General features: G+C 41.0%; 1 long non-coding RNA gene across 1 annotated transcript; it reads right to left on the reverse strand.

Moving 5' to 3' along the window:
* Positions 1-4,831: 4,831 nt before the first annotated feature.
* Positions 4,832-15,627, reverse strand: LOC116744693. The gene is made up of 4 exons (XR_004347124.1): positions 15,405-15,627; positions 9,844-11,941; positions 7,517-7,576; positions 4,832-5,806 (listed from the first exon to the last, which is right to left on the reverse strand). It is a non-coding gene; the product is annotated as an uncharacterized LOC116744693 (long non-coding RNA).
* Positions 15,628-18,911: the final 3,284 nt, after the last annotated feature.

The raw sequence follows: 18,911 nt of genomic DNA on the forward strand, positions 1-18,911 counted from the left end.
CATTTGCAACAAGGTGGATGGACCTTGAGGGAGTTCTGCTAAATGAACAAGTCAGACAGAGAAAGACGGATACTGTATGATTTCACTTATATGTGGAGTCTAAACACAAATTAAGACCTCATAGAAAAAGAGATCAGATTTGTGGTTGCAAGATGTGGGCAGTGGGAGGAATTAGAGGAAAATGGTCAAAAGGTACAAACTTCCAGCTGTAAGATAAATAAGTACTAGGGAGGTAATTTACAGCATAACTATAGTTAATACTGCTGTATGATATATATATATATATATATATATATATATATATATATATAAAAGATGTTAAGAGAGCAAACTCTAAGATTTATCACAAAAAAAGAAAATTCTTTTTTTTCTTTTTATTGAATCTATATGGTAGGATGAATGTTAACTAAACTAATTGTGGTAATCATTTAACAATATATGTAAGTCAAGCCATTATGTTGTACACCTTGAACTTATACAGTGATGTATGTCAATTCTATCTCAATAAAACTGGGGGGGGGATCCCTACTGGGGTCTGTAAAACCTTGCAGAGTGGACCACCGTCTGCCTTGTTACATGTGCTACCTGGTTCTTTATATTCCAGAATATTTTAAATGGTTCAGTGACAAGCTTGTTCACCTTATTGTATGATGTTCTCTTTTGTTCTCCCAAATTTTCAAATGGAAGTTTCCTTATAGAGTAATAAATCACCCTAAAGGAAAGGGATTAGTTCAATTCTTATATTCTTCCATATTTTTAAATAAAGTTTTAAGAAAAGTTTCTCAAAAAGAAATTTTACATTAAAAAAGCATCCTCTCAAACAGTAGACTAGTTCTCGGGCAGCCTATTAGTATTGCTATTTAAAATGTCACATTTCTCTTTGCCGAATATTTTTTAATTCCTCACCTCTTTTAACCTGTTATTCTCCCTTCCTTGCCATTTTTCCACTTTTCATTATCCCCTGCGTTATTGAAACGTGTTCTTAAAATTTTATATAAGTGCTTGACCAAATTTACTAGGAATCACAAATAGATATAGGGTTTTTTTGTTTGTTTGTTTTTTTGCCGGTACGCGGGCCTCTCACTGTTGTGGCCTCTCCCGTTGCGGAGCACAGGCTCCAGATGCGCAGGCTCAGCGGCCATGGCTCACGGGCCCAGCCGTTCTGCGGCACGGGCATGTGGGATCTTCCCGGACCGGGGCACGAATCCGTGTCCCCTGCATCGGCAGGTGGACTCTCAACCACTGAGCCACCAGGGAAGCCCCACAAATAGATATTGTTAAATTTGAATTCTAAAGTCTGATCCTGGGTGACCTCTACTCTAAGCCATTTTTTTTCCAATTATGCCAGATTGGGAGAGGGGGCAATATTTGTTTCCTCTAATTACACGAGTAATGTATTCTTTATAGAAAATGGGCAAAGTCTGGAAATGTATTTTTAAAAACAAAAAACAGAAAAACAGCCCAGAACCTTAACACTCAGAGATAATCACTGGTATCACTCTGACATGTCCACTGCCCTGACTCTGGTCCCCGCTGCTGTCATCCTAGACTATTACAGCAGCTCTCTGGGCCACCCTGTTTCACCTTGTCTTCCTGTCAGATCTTCTTCAAACAAGCCAAGCAGCTCCTGTCTCTTTTGCCTTCCTTTATAGAAATGTCTTTTCCCAGAGAGACATATGCGTCCCTCCTTAAGTTCCTTCAAGTCTCTGTTTAAATATCCCCTTATCAGAGAGACCATCCCTAACTAGCCCATCTTAAAACAGCACCCCGCTCCCACCACTACTCAGCACTCTCCGTCCTCTCTCCTGCTTTATTTGACTTCTGAGGACATGGTACTCTCTAATGTGTGTGCCTACTTTTTAGTCAATGGTCTGGCTTCTCCAGAGAGTGGACGCTCTATGCGAGCAGGAACTTGGTTTTTGTCTCCTGCCATTTTCATAGCATAGAACCTATTAGTACCAGGCAAGTGGCCGGGCCTCCATAAATATTTGTTAAATAAATAAATAAGGGAATGAATAGATCTGTTGACATTTGTATCACAAGGACTTCTTTCAAAAGGTGTTGACATTTCAGTTCTCCTTGACTGGTTTCAAGCACACCTTGCAGTTGGGGCTTGATTTGCTCAGCCTTCAGAGTTAGGCGCTCCAATCTGCAAATGGGCCCATTTCCACACGGACTATTGCAAATAGAGTTGACCTTCTGCACATGTCTTATCGCAAAATGTTCGTTGTTCTATGCACCACACTGTCAGAAGCAAGGCTCAGCAGCTTTGCAGTACAAGGAATCAAAGTAATCAGCCATCAGAATGGCAGTACCCAAAGTCTGGAAGATTCGCCTCTGGGCCATCAAGGGTGATAGTTTCTTTTCTACTCTTTTCATTTCTTTTCCAGAACTCCGGAGCGGCCCAGAGCTTTCACTCGTCCTCGTGCACAATCCCAGCTCACAGCCACTTCATTTTAGAACTAATATTTAAAGCAAATATTCCCCACTAATAAAAACTATAATGATGACGATGTTGATGATGATGATAGATGAAATTACACTGTTTATCTGACCAATTAAATCCCCTGATGGATGCAGCTGTTTCAGGCAGCAACACCACTGGACATCACTTACAGTACAGTATGCCAGGTGCTAAGGGAAATAATAAAGGTTTGTGTTATAAAGTCGTTACCTTGGCTGTGGCAAACACTCAATAAATATGTGTTGAGTGATTCATTATTGAGCTCTTTGGTTTCTGTATTCACACTCTGTTCAGTTCTTCTTCTGTTAATTTTTAGGCTAAATCCAAGGCATATTTTATAGAAACTTTTATTACAAACCAATGAACATAACTATTGGCACAAATTAGGAATGAAAGAGAACCCAGATAATATAAGGAGTGTAGTAATATTTCATTTGAAAGCATAAAATAACTGGGAAACTGGTTCAGTCTCACCAGAAAGAACCTTTTGGGGTGGCAGCCACCCAAGAGCGGTAAAAAGTTATCTGCTCCCCTTGTTCCATCAAATTCTGTAATTCAGACTCAACTTATTTAGACCATGTGATAATTCAGACAAGACTGAGTTGAATTGAATTCTTGCCTGACATATATTTTAACGAGTTTTGTGAGGAGACAAATGGTTTAAACAAGAGTTGACGCGAATAGTTAACCTACTTAAGGGAACGCGGCAGACGGTGCTGGCTGCCTACCCAATGTGCATTCTTTTATTCCTCGTTACTAACAGGGCCCAGATTCTGTTTAGGGCAGCAGTTCAGCCCAGGAAAAGCATTCACTTTCCCAGAATCTTTGCAGCTCCACGTGGTGGTATTACCCAGCATGGGACGACAAAATAAAGTGGAAGGGAATAAGGTTGTTTTCCCGCTAGCGTCAGCTGGCAGGTGTCTTGGTATCTTTTGCCCTCACTTCTTCTCCCTTTTTCTCAGTCTCGAAGGTCAATGCACTCCCTGGAGGTCAAAGGAGTCACCTTGCAACCATGAGGTTGAAAACCACATGCCCAGAACCATGGGATAGGGAGCGAGAAAAAGCCTGTGCCTTCGGTGGCTTCTTTGAGTGGCTACACCAGCCCTGAACTACCACTTTAGCCCTAATTGAAGTCACCATGCCTTGTGTCTGTTACATGCAGCCTAACGCAATCCTAACTGATGAAAGAAACTTCCGAAGGCCCCGTGAATGTGCAATTTGATACAGATATGACAGGTGCACCGTCAATGATTTTTATTTTTTATCTGGTTGTATGTCTTGGCCTTTGCCACTCTATCAGCCTGGTCCCTATCACTACAATGCACTGTTAACTTTTGTGTCTTAAAGATAATGTATAATTTTAAAATGTTTCACTGACAAAGCCCACATTAGTATGATTGTAGAACTTTCATCTCAGAACTGAAGGATACTTTTTTTAGTTATCTGTTAAAATCTTTGATGCAGGCAACCCAAGAAAGAGGCATATATCTTAGTGTGTACGATTTCATAGTCAGAGAAACCAGGCTTGAACCCTGCCTCCACCCCATACAAGCTTTATGACCCTGGACACATTACTTAGCCTCTCTTCTTTCTGCCTGCCATCTCATAAATCTTGTGCTACTACATTCATCCCAGGCTCTGCCACCCCATTCTGAAATCACTAATTTACTTGCCTTTCTTCTTAACTGTACTGGGAACACTTTGAAATTAGGGACAGCGTCTTAAATGACTCTCTTCTCCCAGTATCTAGCATTGTGCCTGCCACCTAGAAGGATATTCAATGAGGATTTGGTGAATGCATAAGTAAACTACTCTGAAGCCATAACTGACCCAGCTTTCCAAATATATTTCCCTACAAAGGGAGTATAGAAAACATGGAGTTTGAAGATAGGAGCGGTAGCTGGAAAGTGGCCATCACGAGCAGTCAGAAGGAATACCCCACCAGAAAGTATTACACCAACCCAGTGTGGTAATGGCCTCTCGAATGCAAAGGCGGTGTGCCTTCTCAGTCTGTCTTTTACTGCTTCTTAGTGCAACACATGGGAATTTCAGCAGCTACTCAATGGAATTCAAAGTCAGTTTGAAACAAAATTATCCCCTGGACCTAGAGTCCATCACATTCCTTAGACCTGGCTCCCTTCCTTCCCATCTGTGGAGGACTCTCTGTACCCTGGACTGGATGGCGTGTAGGAGGGTAGAAGCCCCTTCTGCACACATGTAACTGCAGTGATAGCACAGTGGATCTGTGCTCTGTGTGCCCCTGGGCCTTCAGATGGGAAGTAGTGCAGGCGTCCTGGCCAAGTAAGTGGATGGCTTCTCTGAAACAAAAATCCACATGCTGCCATGAGTCAGAGAATCCACAACACAGATGGAACACCCACTTTATTTAAAAACAAAACAACAAAACCACGAACTCCTCCAGGAGCTGTGCAGGGGAGAGCTCTCCAATCAATGATACCCAAGGTTGTGATTGAGAGCTTTTTATATCAGGCACTGTGCAAATCACATCCCAGGTCCTATTTCATGGCACCCTTAGGAGATGGGTGCTGCTCGTATTTCCATTCACAGATGAGGAAACTGAGGCCAAGGAAGACGAAGCAATCTGTCAGAGATTGTTCAGCTAGAGAATGATGTAACCTTTGGCCTGTGATTCCAAAGTCCATGCCTTTGAAAGCATTCTGATGAACTACCTCAATGAGCTAATGTCTAATGGGAAACATACTCACCTATACGCATACACATATGCATATCCACTCATATATACACAGGTACTCACATATTCAGAGACCTGACCTTCTATTTCAGGCTTAAAAAAAAAAAAATCCCATCTCATCTTGTGGGATTTTTTCCCCATCTTTTTGATACAAAGAGAACTGATTCTTTTTGTTACATATGATGTCACAAGAACGGTGAGCAAATCGTCCTTAGAGAGCTTCTATTTGAAGTGGTTCAATTAAAAGATGAGTTGCATTTTCAATACAGTTTTCCAGGTTCTGAGATATTTTCCACTTTGTTTTCTTTCCCACAGCCAACACAAGGAAAATGGCCTGTGGGTCAGGTAATGTAAGCAGCAGACCACGAGGTGATTGCCAAAAATGTAACTACCCCATTGGCTCCAAGGGAAAATATTCATTAAAGTGACACATGTTAATAGTATTGAATTCAAAACACTTGTTTGGACATCCAGATGTCGGAAAGTGCCATATCCTGATTAGCTGAAATACTTCAGTTCTTTCAGATCTTCCTTCCTTATTTTGATTGCAAGTCGAGTTTCAGGGAAATTCTTTCCCACTACTGTCTACTGATCACACCACTCAAGCATTTCAAAATCTCACTTGTTTCCTATAAGAAGAAATGGAAAGCACAACCACAAATATTTGTGTAAATGTCACCATGTATTATTGGAAGCTTTGTTCAGGCAGTTGGAGAATTATTGCAACAAGTTCCCCTAACTGGACTCCTCTCAAACACTTCCTACACGGAACACGCACACCCAGACACACCCACAAGCTCAGTCCATCTCTCTCCGGTTTTTCTAAAGTGGTAATTATTTTCACTTCTTTTCCTTTCTATCTGCAGCCTTCAGATAGAAGGTATATGCTCATCATGAATAATTTCAAGCCAAGGGGAAGAGGTAGGGCCAGAGAGCTGCTCTCTTCCATGAAGGCAGAAAACAAAATCCAGAGAAAGGGAGAAAAACCACCCCTGGAAGACCGCCAGTTCAGCATCCCAGCCCATCATTCACCAAAAAGGAAGAGAAGAGTGAAGCAGCAAGATTCAGCTTTAACTCTTTCCTGGAATGCTCTGAAGCAGCTGCCCAGAGTTTCATTTTTACTGAATTAGATCATAAACGGGACCCAGTTTGCTGTTCAGTCATTTGTCACCAAATAGCAAGAATGTGGTGTCCTAACATGGAAAGAATGTCATGCCCTAAACATTTATTTCTGGCCTCGTCTTTCCCAGCCTTGAGATCAAAACTTCAGCTAAAAGATAAGCATAGGTCATGGACCCCCTTCCGCTCCCCACTCCTCACTTCCCCTGACGGATCGCACCCAGCTTGCCCAGGCTGGCACATCCGTCTCCTCCATATTTTCGCCTGGCTGGGGCTGCCATGACCTTTAACCTCAGTTATGTTTATCCAAGAAGTCTCCCTCGCATTTTCTCACACCCATTCATCCCCCTGCTAGAATCAGGATGTCTCTTGCTGGTTTCCTTTCTCTTGCTGGTGTTTCTAGGAAAACCATTCTGTCTTTCATTTTAACTGAACAAATAATGGTCATTTCTCCAAGTCTATCGCTCATGCGTGGCTCTTTCTATATGTGGTGTGTGTCTATTGGGAGTATATGTGGGAGGGAAGAGGGATCCAGTGGATTTTCCAAGCCTGCAGGTACTGGACCGGCTTGTCCTTGGGCAGTATTACAAAATGCTGGATTTGGCCTCACTTCCATAAGATCTGAGCAGGCAGGGTGATTCATCACATCAAAATTAACAGTTTCTGGTTCAATAGTCAAACGCTTTGGTCCCTGCATAGTCTATTCTGTATCAAGGGGCGTGTACTTTCTTACAAAGAGAAAAATCTAGATTGGCAGTTTCTCCACATTCTTTTAATACTGTGTCTGTCTTTCCATGCCCAGTGCTAGAATTTGCCACATGGTCATACAGAGTTCAGTGAATTTATTTGATATAAGATTTTTCCAAACTTAAAAAAAAAAAATAAGAAAAAAAACAGCAGGCAGAATCCTTAATGACAGAAAGGAAAACATTGACCAAGCATTTGGATCCAAAGCAAAGGTTAATATTTTTATTTGTCTTCACATCTTAGTTGTGTGCGTTGCTTTGCTCAAACTATTAGTGCAGATGTGTCACTTTATATAAGAGCCATGATACCCAAATATAGAAATGCCCTTAAAAGAGGTAGGTACAGGGCCTAGAATTCAACTGGCTAGGATCAAATCCCAGCTACACCTCTTAATAATAGTGTGACTTTGGGCAAGTTATTGAACTTTCTAAATCTCAATTTCTGTAAGACAGGGGACAATGATAGTACCTTACCTCCTAGGGTGACTGAAAGATTTCAATGAGATATTTCATATAAAGCTCTTAGCTTGGTACCTGGCACAAGAGAAAAGATTTATAAATGCTAATTACTATGAATGGTACTCTAGCAAATCCTATTTTAAGAAACCAATGGCAGCTTACTAGTTCATTCGTTTATAACCTTCTAGGGAATCATTTTGTGAACGAAAAACTGTTTTGCAAAGTGAAAAATTATGCCCTAATTAATTGTGGCATACATATAGATGGGGTCAGGGAGTAAAAGATACTTACATCAATTTCATTAACAAGTGTTTTTTACACACAAAGGTATTTACACACAGAAACATATCTATGCCTATATTACATACATACATAAGTATGGTGTGCATGTGTGTGTGTGTGTGTGTGTATATATATATATGTATTTCTTTTCCTTTCTCTGAATTAAATGTCAGTTCTCCACGAGTTGGAGGAACTATTGAAGACACACACCAAGGTTTTCGTCTTCTCTAAGCATCCCAAGAGGAAAAAAAAATCACGTAATAACCAACAGCTTCCCATACTGCAGCACCCCAGACTCCTTTCAGAGAACAACGTTTAGTGACTTATATGTGTCATCAACATACTCCATCTACAATCTCAGTCTGTAACTGCCTCAGCAGATCTGGTCATCGTGGGCACAAGCCTCCTAAGGTTACCAGCAGGACTGTGCAGAGTTCCAGCCTCCCCTGAATGCTCAGAACATAAGTCGTCACTTGTGTTGACTTGAACTGATTCACATAGACTGGGACTTACGTCCTTACTGAGTAGCAGACCTTCAAAGGATTGAATGAGAGGCTCTCTCTCTCTCGTAGAGGCAGGAAAAACTAAGTGCTTTTAAGCACTTTTAAGCTCCTGGGTCATGCAATGTCTCCACAAACATCTTAACACCCTCCATTTCTCGATTCTACTCTATTCTAATTAACTCCTATCAAACTGTGCTCTAGGGGGGAGATTTTCTCTTTTCAAAAAAGAAAAAAAAAATGGAGAAACCAAAACCATAGAAAGAACAACATAATATTTCACCTAATATACGTTTACCTCTTTGGCAGGATTATGGCTCAGCCATTCCGGATGATAAAGTTGCTATCCTGTTTGGGTCTTGCTTTTAATTTTTTTTAATTGTTATTTTATATTGGAGTATAGTTGATTAACGATGTTGTGTTACTTTCTGGTGTACAGCAAAGTGATTCAGATTTATACATACATGTACCTATTCTTTTCCAAATTCTTTTCCCATTTAGGTTATCAGAGAATACTGAGCAGAGGTCCTTGTTGATTATCAATTTTAAATATATTAATGTGTATATGTCAGTCCCAAACTCCTAATTTATCCCTCCCCCCACCTTTCCCCTTTAGTAACCATAAGTGTGTTTTTGAAGTCTGTGAGTCTGTTTCTGTTTTGTAAATAAGTTCATTTGTATCGGTTTGTAGATTCCACACAGAAGTGATATCATATGGTATTTGTGTTTCTCTGTCTGACTTACTTCACTTAGTATGATAATCTCTAGGTCCATCCATGTTGCCTCAAATAGCATTACTCCATTCTTTTATATGGCTGAGTAGTAAGTATTCCACTGAATATATGCACCACATCTTCTTTATCCATTCATCTGTCGATGGATATTTAGGTTGCTTCCACGTCTTGGCTACTGTAATTAGTGCTGCTATGAATATAAGGGTGCATGTATATTTTTGAGTTAGTGTTTTCTCTGGGTATATGCCCAGGAGTGGAATTGCTAGATCATATGGTAGCTCTCTCTCTCTCTATATATATATATATTTTTTTTTTTTTTTTTTTCTTGGTACGCGGGCCTCTCACTGCTGCGGCCTCTCCCGTTGCGGAGCACAGGCTCCGGACGTGCAGGCTCAGTGGCCATGGCTCACGGGCCCAGCCGCTCTGCGGCATGTGGGATCTTCCTGGACCGGGTCACGAACCCGTGTCCCCTGCGTCGGCAGGCGGACTCTCAACCACTGCGCCACTAGGGAAGCCCAGTAGCTCTATTTTTAAATTTTTAAGGAATGGGTCTTGCTTTTATTTTGTCATACTTTTAACTTTTTGCTTGTTTGTTTAAACCTACAAAACTACAGCCACCATGTTCCTTCTCCTGTAACTTCCTCACACACCTAGTAATTCTCCTAACTTACCTGGGTCTAACTTTGGCCACTCAGTTCACATTTTCTTATCAAAACATCTCCCCAAGAAAAATTGCCCAAGATGAGATGGATAATAATTTTTAAAGTATTCATAAAGGACCTATTATTGGGATTTAGGGGTGAAAAATCAGTTTCAGTTGACATACATTACACATTCAAACTTGTGTAGATCCCGTCTCATCTTGTGAGTGAGTATTTTGTCCAGGAACGACCCAAGTTGCCTTTAGGCAGGACTTGATGGGAGGATGATGAGAACTGTAGGAGTTGTCCTCCACCCTCCAATTCAGGATCCATTTCAGCTTCAGGAGAAAGAGGAGAGGACGCAAGAGGAATGGAAGGGAAAGAGAAGGGAGAGGAAGACGGGAGGAGAAGTAGCTCTCTCAACTGTACTAACAAACAAAATGAAAGATCCTGAAAGAACTGAAGCCCTGCCTACCTCCAACTTCAAATCCTATCCAAAGCAGTTCCCACCTGCACCCAAGATCATCCACTTTGACTGCGTTACTGTGGTCGACATTGGCTAAAACAAAGAATGTTTCATTCCAAACATAAATTTGTTCGTCCTTTGAAGAAAGTCGTTCTCATTCATTAAGTTCAGTAGGTTACAATCGCCTTCACGGTCTCTTTAGCTTTCCTTCCCATGGATGATGGCTCGGGTCTTTGAAATAACAATTAAAAGCTCTCAGGTCTTGTTATTTTGGCCCATAGCAACAGCAATCCCCTAGTTTGTTTAAGGGTGGGAAAGGAGAAGAGAAAGCAGAAACCTGCTGGGCATTATCCTAATCAGGGTTCCCTGCTTGGCAGCAGGCACAGACCAGCTCCTGTTTCGCAGAGCAGCGCTCCCCAGGGTGCCAGAGAGAAGAATAGCAAGTCAGAGCAGGTGCTGGCCTTTCCCAGCTCACCATGCAGGAGGGCTTTCATTTACTTTGGGGAGGAAAGTCAATGAGCCTGCAGTACCTCCAAACCGGGCTGAGGGTAGCAACCTGAGAAAAAGCTCTGAGAAACAGAATCATCTTGGTCTAGAGACTCTAATGGCTGTTTAGTCAGCGGGCTGGACTGAGAAATGTCTTCCCTCCCTCAGCCAACCTACACGTTTGGAGGCTTGTCTACAAATGGATGACGTCAAAGAGCAGAGATATGGACACGGAAATTGATATCCATCAATCACAATATAGCAGGCAGTTAATGGCTCCACAGAGGGCCTGATTCTCCTCCCTGCCACAAAGGGGCAACCTGTGGTGAAATCTCCTTTCTCTAAGATGGGAAAAGAGCCTCGTTGCATGAAAACACAGGCTGAGGTTTTCAAGGCACTTTCCTTTTTCTTTTTGGTCAAAAGTCTATTCTTGCTAGAAAGAGGAAACTACATCCTTTCCTAAGGATCACAAAAAGTAGTATGATGGTGTGGAATAAAGTGGAAAGAGCACATGGAATGGGAATCAGGAGACCTGGGGTCCTGTCCTCACCTCAGAAGACGCATGATCCAACCGTTGCAGGAAGGGGGACCCCTCCCAGGGCCCGAGAGCGGGCTCTTGTCTAACACTCGGAAATGAATTGCGTGAGGAGACACACGTGCTGCTGACAAAGCAAAAGACTTTATGCCCGGGTGGAGAGCAGCAGAGTAAGGGAACCCAGGAGGACTGCTCTGCCATGTGGCTCGCAGTCTCAGGTTTTACGGTAATGGGGTTAGATTCCAGGTTGCCTCTGGCTAATCATCTTGCTTGGCCCATATTCGGTCTGACTTGGGGTTCTTCCTGGTGGCGTGTGCTTCTCTCAGCCAAGATGGATTCCAGCGTGAAGGATTCTGGGAGGTTGGTAGGACATATTATGGGCTGACGTCTCCTCCCTCCTTTTGGCCTCTCCCAAGTTCTTCCAGTTAGTTTTACAAGACTCTCTCACTCTACTACATTTTGGGTAGTCATTCAGAGTGGCTGGGGGTGAGCATTTTTAGAAATCTTAGGTCACTCCAAGTAGCATGATATCTCATACGCAAACCGTTGTGTTTGTGGGTTTGCTTAACTAATCTCTGGGTGATGTAGGCGCAGAGCAAATAAGCTTTTGCCCATGAAAGGACTGACTGAGAGCCTGAACGTGCCTAGCCACAGTGAGGATTCCTGCAGAGTTCGTGATATTGGACCTGCTGGAAGAGCAGCCATCCCTCGCTGCATTCTTGAGATGCACAAATGCCTTTGGAGGAAAGGTAACTTGTTTGAAGGAAATTCCAGAATCATTTTCAAATTCCCAGGTCTAGAGACAAAATCAAGAATTAATTAGACACCATCTTCGTGATCCTGTGAAGAGCACATAAGGAATAATGCCAAACTTCCTTTAAGGTGCTTTCCATTCAGCATTTTCTCATTTCATTTTGTGCAACACAACATACAGATTTAGTGTAAGAAGGGGGGACGTTGGAGTAGATTCCTGAACTCTTTAAAGGCAGTCACCTTGACATTTGTGTATCCCACCAGATGGCCCTAGGCAGGTGTTTGATGAATGGATGGATGAATGAATGGATGGATGGATGAGAAAACATACCTGAGGAATCATATGTGATCTCTCACACACTGATTCTGTGGTTTCTACCCCACGATTTACTCCTCTTTCCCTTGTTTCTCAGACCTAAGTAATTGAAGTCCAATTTCTCAGGCCAGATATAGTGAACAAAGCCTATACTTATATCTGAAATGTTTATAACCTACTACCAGAGATGTGTTTGGGGTATTTTTACTGTGCTGCTGATTTTTTTGTTTTATTTCTTTTCCTTCTTATTTAAAATAACAGATCTGGACTTGCTTAGCCATCAGACCATTCATTCATTCAACACACTACTGTGATGTAGATCAGTGTCCTAAATGCAGGAGATACCAAGTGAAGGAAAATGCCGGACATCTGTGAACACATTGGCCGGAGAATGAGGCCATGACAAAGCATAGGGTTATTTTAGTAACAGCTCACTTCTTCATCACCAACCTCTTTGATGTCGCTAACGTTCGTCTTTGAATCATCCAGGTCAAGTCATTGTCTGAATCCTGAATCCTACTTGTTTGACTTTCAAAATATCTCCTCTGTGCTCACCAGCAAAAGAACTGACCAGTAGCTGTAGCATCATTATACAACCCTCAAGAGGGCAAGACCCAAGGCTCCTTCATTTCCTCCAGACTTTACACTAAGATGATAACTGCATGCTGTCTTGGAAAGATTTCTGGTCCTGGTTGCTCATAAAGTCAGGACCTCTCAAACTTTCAGTTTCCTTGAATATAAAATAAGGTCGTTGGAGCTAATCGTCTTAAGATCTTTTCTAAGATCCAATGACTCTGATTATTTAATACTGAAGAAATGTTCATTACTCAGCTAGAAGGAATCTGGCACCTAAAAGTATATTCTGACGGAAGTGTAGTTTAGTAGTGAAATTTGACCTCTGAAGTACCCTGAGGAATCAGGGACAGGCTTTTAGATACAAATATCCACTTTAACACAATGACATAAATTTAAGAGCTCTTAAAGAACAGCAACTAAATCAAAAGGAAACTCGCACCCAATTTCCCAAGCCCGATGCAAACAAGTACTTAAATCTGGTCAGAGACTTCTTGTTTTCATCTGATCTTCCTGTTCTGGGAAAGCCAAGGCAGAAAGTTGTAGCCAATGAGGCCTGGATTCAGAGCACAAAAACGTACCCTCTTGGTTCTGCTCTAACAGAAAGGGCTGGTGACCTCAGGCACCTCCCTGGCCCTCTTTTCTTCTCCATGAAATTAAAAGGTCAAACCCAGTGACTACAAAAATCCCACACAATTCTATCATAACATGGTTTTACGAAGTCTGTAACATTAACATGTCTATGTACTTCAGAAAATATCCTAATATCTCCGGAGACCTATACAGCATCAGTTTAGCAACATTGGACACTCAATAACCCAGAAACCTGTCATTCTAATTTCAGCCTAAATTACAACAACCTCATAGTTTCCTGTACTCAAGGAAAATAAGGAGGCGCAGATCAATTCATGTGGTAATTAAGCACCTATATATGCATGGAACTTGCTGGACACTATATGGGACACAGATAAATATATCACAGACTCCGTGCTCGGGAAACACGAGAGGTATATACAAGATACACACAATTCATTCACTCCTTTACAATTCTTTGGGCCCAACGGTAACAGTGCCAGGCACTTTCTGTTCCAGGCTAAAAAACTGAAATTGGTTTTGACAGGCACTGTTGTACATATGCATCAGAGCAAAGCATGCCTTTGAGGATAATTGTTTGGCCGCAGCTATCATTATGGTATAAGTCGGAAAAGACAGAGAAGAGGCAGAGATAAGAGGTTGTTGCCAGAGAATCCTTGAGGAATAAAGATGTTTATTACATAATTATTTATACTAAGTAGAAAGTAAGACATCACTGCAAGGACTAATCATAGAGGTAGGTCGGAATATTCCATAATCATTCAAGTACATTTGCCAGTGAAACAACTGTGTTTGGCACTACAATGGTAGATATATATCATTATAAATTTGTCTAAACCCATAGAATGTACAATACTAGCATTGAACCCCAATATAAACTATGGACTTCATGTGATTATAATATGTCAAAGTAGGTGCATCAAATGTACCCAGTGTACCAGTCTGGAGGGAGATGTTGATAACAGGGGTGGCCGTGCATGTGTGGGTACAGGGGATCTATAGGAAACCTCTGTACCTTCGGCTCAGTTTTGCTATGAACCTAAAACTGATCTAAAAATAATAAAGTCCATTAAAAAATACATTTGCCAGGAGTTTATAATAACTTGAGGAAAATGCTTATTTTATTAAGTTAAATGAGAAACGTTGTAAGGTAAAAAAAGATATAAGTATACATATATACCCATATGTGTATGGATGGATATGAATATATGTATACCTCTAAAATACACATGGAACAGTAGCTAAAATAAAGCATACATCGACTTCTAATTAGGGACATTATAGGTGATATTTTTTCTGCTGTTCTCTTTATTTTCCATAATTTCTACAATGAGTATATAATGATATTATAATTAGCAAGAGATAATATTTTTCAAAGATGTTCAGGTAAGAGGTGATGGTGATTATGCTCTAGTATCAGCAATGGGAATCAAAAAGCAGGAACTCGGTGACATTATGTGGAAGATGCACTTTGGAATCCAAAGACTCTTCAACTTCTTTCTCCATTTTGACCAATAACATCGATCGCCTCTGACACCAAACCTTTCAAATTCCATATGTGAGGAGCTATGTAGAACCATGTTCAAGAGCCTCAGCCCTGGAGTCAGAGAGCTTGGGTTTGAGTTCTGTTCTGCCATTGACTAGCTTGGTGATCTTGGGCAAGCCGCTCTCTAAGCCTCAGTTTCCCCATCTTTAAAATAGAATTAATAATACCAAGTTCCAAAGACTGGTGAAAGGATTCAATGAGGTCGTACATTTAACCATTTAGTAAACTGCTCTACAGATAGCAAGGACTCAGTAGAGGCTAATTACTATTTTTATGATTATTGTTTGTGTTGTCCACCCTCTCAGTAAAAATCAAGAGGAAAGGGGAGCTAAGAAGTGAGTTTCCTCAGCCTCTGGATCTTTGGAGATGCGGAGGCAGCCACAGGCACATGGAACCAGAAAAAAACACTCCCCGGCAAAGTTGCATTTATGGGCACACCCCGCAACAGAAGCCTGTCCCCAACACGGATCCACTTACCCTCTTCTATTCCTGGCCGGTGTCCTGACTGGACTTTGACTCTATCACGCCTCCTGAAACACGGTGATCGCGCTGCTCTCCACCTCCCCAAGCCAGCCTTCTCCATTATAAACTAACTGTGATTTCTGAGTCCATATACAGAGTCCTGGCCCGCGACCCTTGAACCCTGTTTTCACTCAGCCTAATTCCACAAGGTATTAGTAGCATGTGTGATGCTTACCATGAAATGGCAGAGCTGCATCATTGCTTTAGAGAACTTTCAGGAGATGCCAAAAGGAAGCGCAATGCCTTCCTCTTGGGACCATCTTGCGTGACAATGTGTGCTTCAGGAATTAAAATAGCAGCTTTGTTTATTGTAAACTAAAAACTCGCCAAAAGGAAGTAGTGCCTTTGTACTGTGACTTTCTGTGACTTTTCTGGATCATGAAATGTTCTTCATTACTCATGACTACAAAACAGAGGCATTTCTGTGGTTAGTGTTGAAGAATTATGCAGCTATCATCCAAAATATATTACTGGCCTTCATTTTCCCTAAGGAGCAAGTCCACTACTTTTCATCTGCTGTTTCAAATTCTTCTCTTCCCCTATCTTATCTGTCCACCCTTGCTGCCCTCCATGTTAATCTATATTGTAGAGACAGAAATACCACATATCCTATCAAATAGGATATCAAATAAGAACATAAATTCATGGAAAAGTGTTTAAAGTCTCATATTTGTATATAAACCCATGTAGGCAAATATTCAGACTTCATATAGCTTTATGGCTAAATGCTGATTCTCTAAGCCAATAGATAAAGAAACTTATAGATAGAGAAAACAGAAAACCTATTGCTACTGTATCAATGGTACAGTAGCAGAGAGACAGTTGCAGAGCCAAGAACAGAGTACCGGAGCCCTCTCTGCTTATTCTATTTAATTATATCTCCACATTATCCCCTTCAGAGCAAAGACAACACCCAACCCTTCTTGGAAATCATCACATTTTTCAGGCTATGTTTCTTTTGAAGTTGTTCTGGAGACAATAACATCATTAAAGTTTGAGGCAAGAGACAGACACAACGTCTATCTGGTTGCTATTAGTGTATTGGAGATGCCAAATGAAATGCTTCTTTCCAGTTAGCGATGAGAGGTGTTGATCAAACGATAGCCAGCCAACCTCAAAATTAGATGTACCCAGATGACCGCACTCAAACATTAGAATTTGAGGGTCTGTGGGTAAAACTTGACTAAGTGTGGTATTGACCTTAGGATAGCCATAGAAGACTTACTGTGCTGAGTAACCCTACATACATATGACAGAAAATTCGTATACTGTGTTTATGGCATGCTAGAGACAGCACTCCACATGACTTTTCCAAACTCAGGATCTAAAGAAACTTTGAGCCAATGCCCTAAACCATCAGAGTTCGTGGTTATCTTTTTATTTTATTTTTTAAAATGCTTATTGGAGTATAGTTGATTTACAATGTTGAATTAGTTTCACATGTACATACATATATCCACTCTTTTTTAGATTCTTTTCCCATATTGGCCATTACAGAGTATTGAGTAGAGTTCCCCGTGCTATGCAGTAGGTCCTTAATAGTTATCAGAGTTCGTGGTAATCTATTGAATAATTCATCTCACAGCTACTCTTGTGCTCCATTTTGTAAACTGGAGAATACACTCCAGGCATGAAAAGATGGGAAAACATTCAGATATGAATTACTGAAATAACTACAAGGAAATCTCACTGCACACACACAAGTTATGTTGACATGGAAGAATATCTCCCCATCAGTCTGAGTAAACTATTACATAACAGCTAAGCTATAATAAAATCCTGATTCCAAGTCAAATAAGTCTCCCAGACTTCTAAAATGAGTCACCAACAGCTTTATAAACATACAAAATACTTGACAAGGAAGTCTCTGATAATTTTTTAGTAATTATGTCTGCAAATTTTTCCTTGCTGACATCACCATCAGAAATGGTTTCCCATAAGTTTGCATTGCCTCTTCACATCTGTTCATCAATCATTAATGCTTTGAGTATTTCTATCATTATTAGGTAATTCACAGGGTTTACAGGATTCCACAGCACTCTTCTTGGTGGAATTTTTAATTAGTGGGATCAGTATGATCAAAGCTGGTATAGTCATGGTCTCATGTTCCTTGCAGTGTTTTTTAGGACAGCTTCACGATATTGACATACTTTTACCCTAAGATCAGATTTCACAAACAAAGATGACACAGCTTCTAAACATCTCAAAAAAATGCAAGGAAGAAAGAAAAGGGCAGGGTTGGAGGGGGGTCACTGAATTGACATATTTTGTGTTAAAAGACATTTCAAAACACTGGCGTCATCTCTCTTTGTGTTGGACGTGAGATTTAAAGTTCTGCTCTGACACGTGATTCACAAACCAGCTCTGAGCCAAATATGAGTGTCAGATACTGGGTTCCGCATACTGTATTGTCTGGCAGTGAAAACAGGAGAGAATCAGAGCTATGAAAAACAGCACTGCTGCTTTAGAATAAAGAAAAAGCAGCCACAGCCTGGGCACATGGATTTATCCTGGGAAGGAGGGCAACGTGGCAGAAAATTTCAGTCTAAGGCCCAGGAAAGTACTTGGGAACAGGAGGACTCCTCGGTCTAAACTAGGCCATTATAATGGATGTGACCCAGAATAAACTAAGTCCTTGATCTCTCTGTAACTGTGCTCATCCAGTGATAAACACTGGCTCCCTGGAAGCCTGAGAAAGTACAATATTTAGAGGGGTTCAAAATGTGTCTAAATGGAATTTGGATTTCTCCCTAGATGACCTGTGTGGCTGGCATGCCAGAAACTTGCCACTGGAATGCCACTGGAATGAAGATGGTTGAACAAGCAAAGGAATAAGCACAGTACTTCCTGTTGAAAACAAAGTTGCTATCTTCATCAGGCCTGAAGCCTTCAGTTTAATATTTAGAATAAATACATGGGAAAGATGTTTTCTATGGGAAAATGGAAGTTCTGAGGATAGGTTTTAGCTTAATACCAAAGAAAAGCTTTTTGTCATTAAAGTTATCCAACATAGTAATGGGTTGACAGCAAAGCAGTATTTCAGAACAAGCAGCACTCCAGGAGAAGTTGCACCTGAGTGTCATGTAAGTGATTCATTCATTAACTCTTTCATTTGTGGCACAGTATTTATGGAATGTCTATGAAGCATAAAGTGCTGATAATGCAGAGATTAATAAGATGTAGCCCCTGACAGCCAGGAGTTCACAGAAGAGTGGGTGAGCCACTCCCCAGAACAGAAAATTAAAACACAGTATAGTCAGTGATGAGCTGATAATATGACCCTGCTTTGGACCACACATAGGACCTAACTTTAGAAGGAGCTGGACAAATATATATCCTTCCACTGATGGGTTGCTTTTCTGTGCTTTTCTGATGGGTTGCTTTTCTGTGCTTCCAAACAAACAAACCTTTTAACCCATTGATCGTGTTACTGGAAAGAAAAAAAAAATTGATGCCTAGCCC

Source organism: Phocoena sinus, chromosome 1 (genome assembly GCF_008692025.1).
Source record: "Phocoena sinus isolate mPhoSin1 chromosome 1, mPhoSin1.pri, whole genome shotgun sequence".
NCBI lineage: Eukaryota > Metazoa > Chordata > Mammalia > Artiodactyla > Phocoenidae > Phocoena > Phocoena sinus.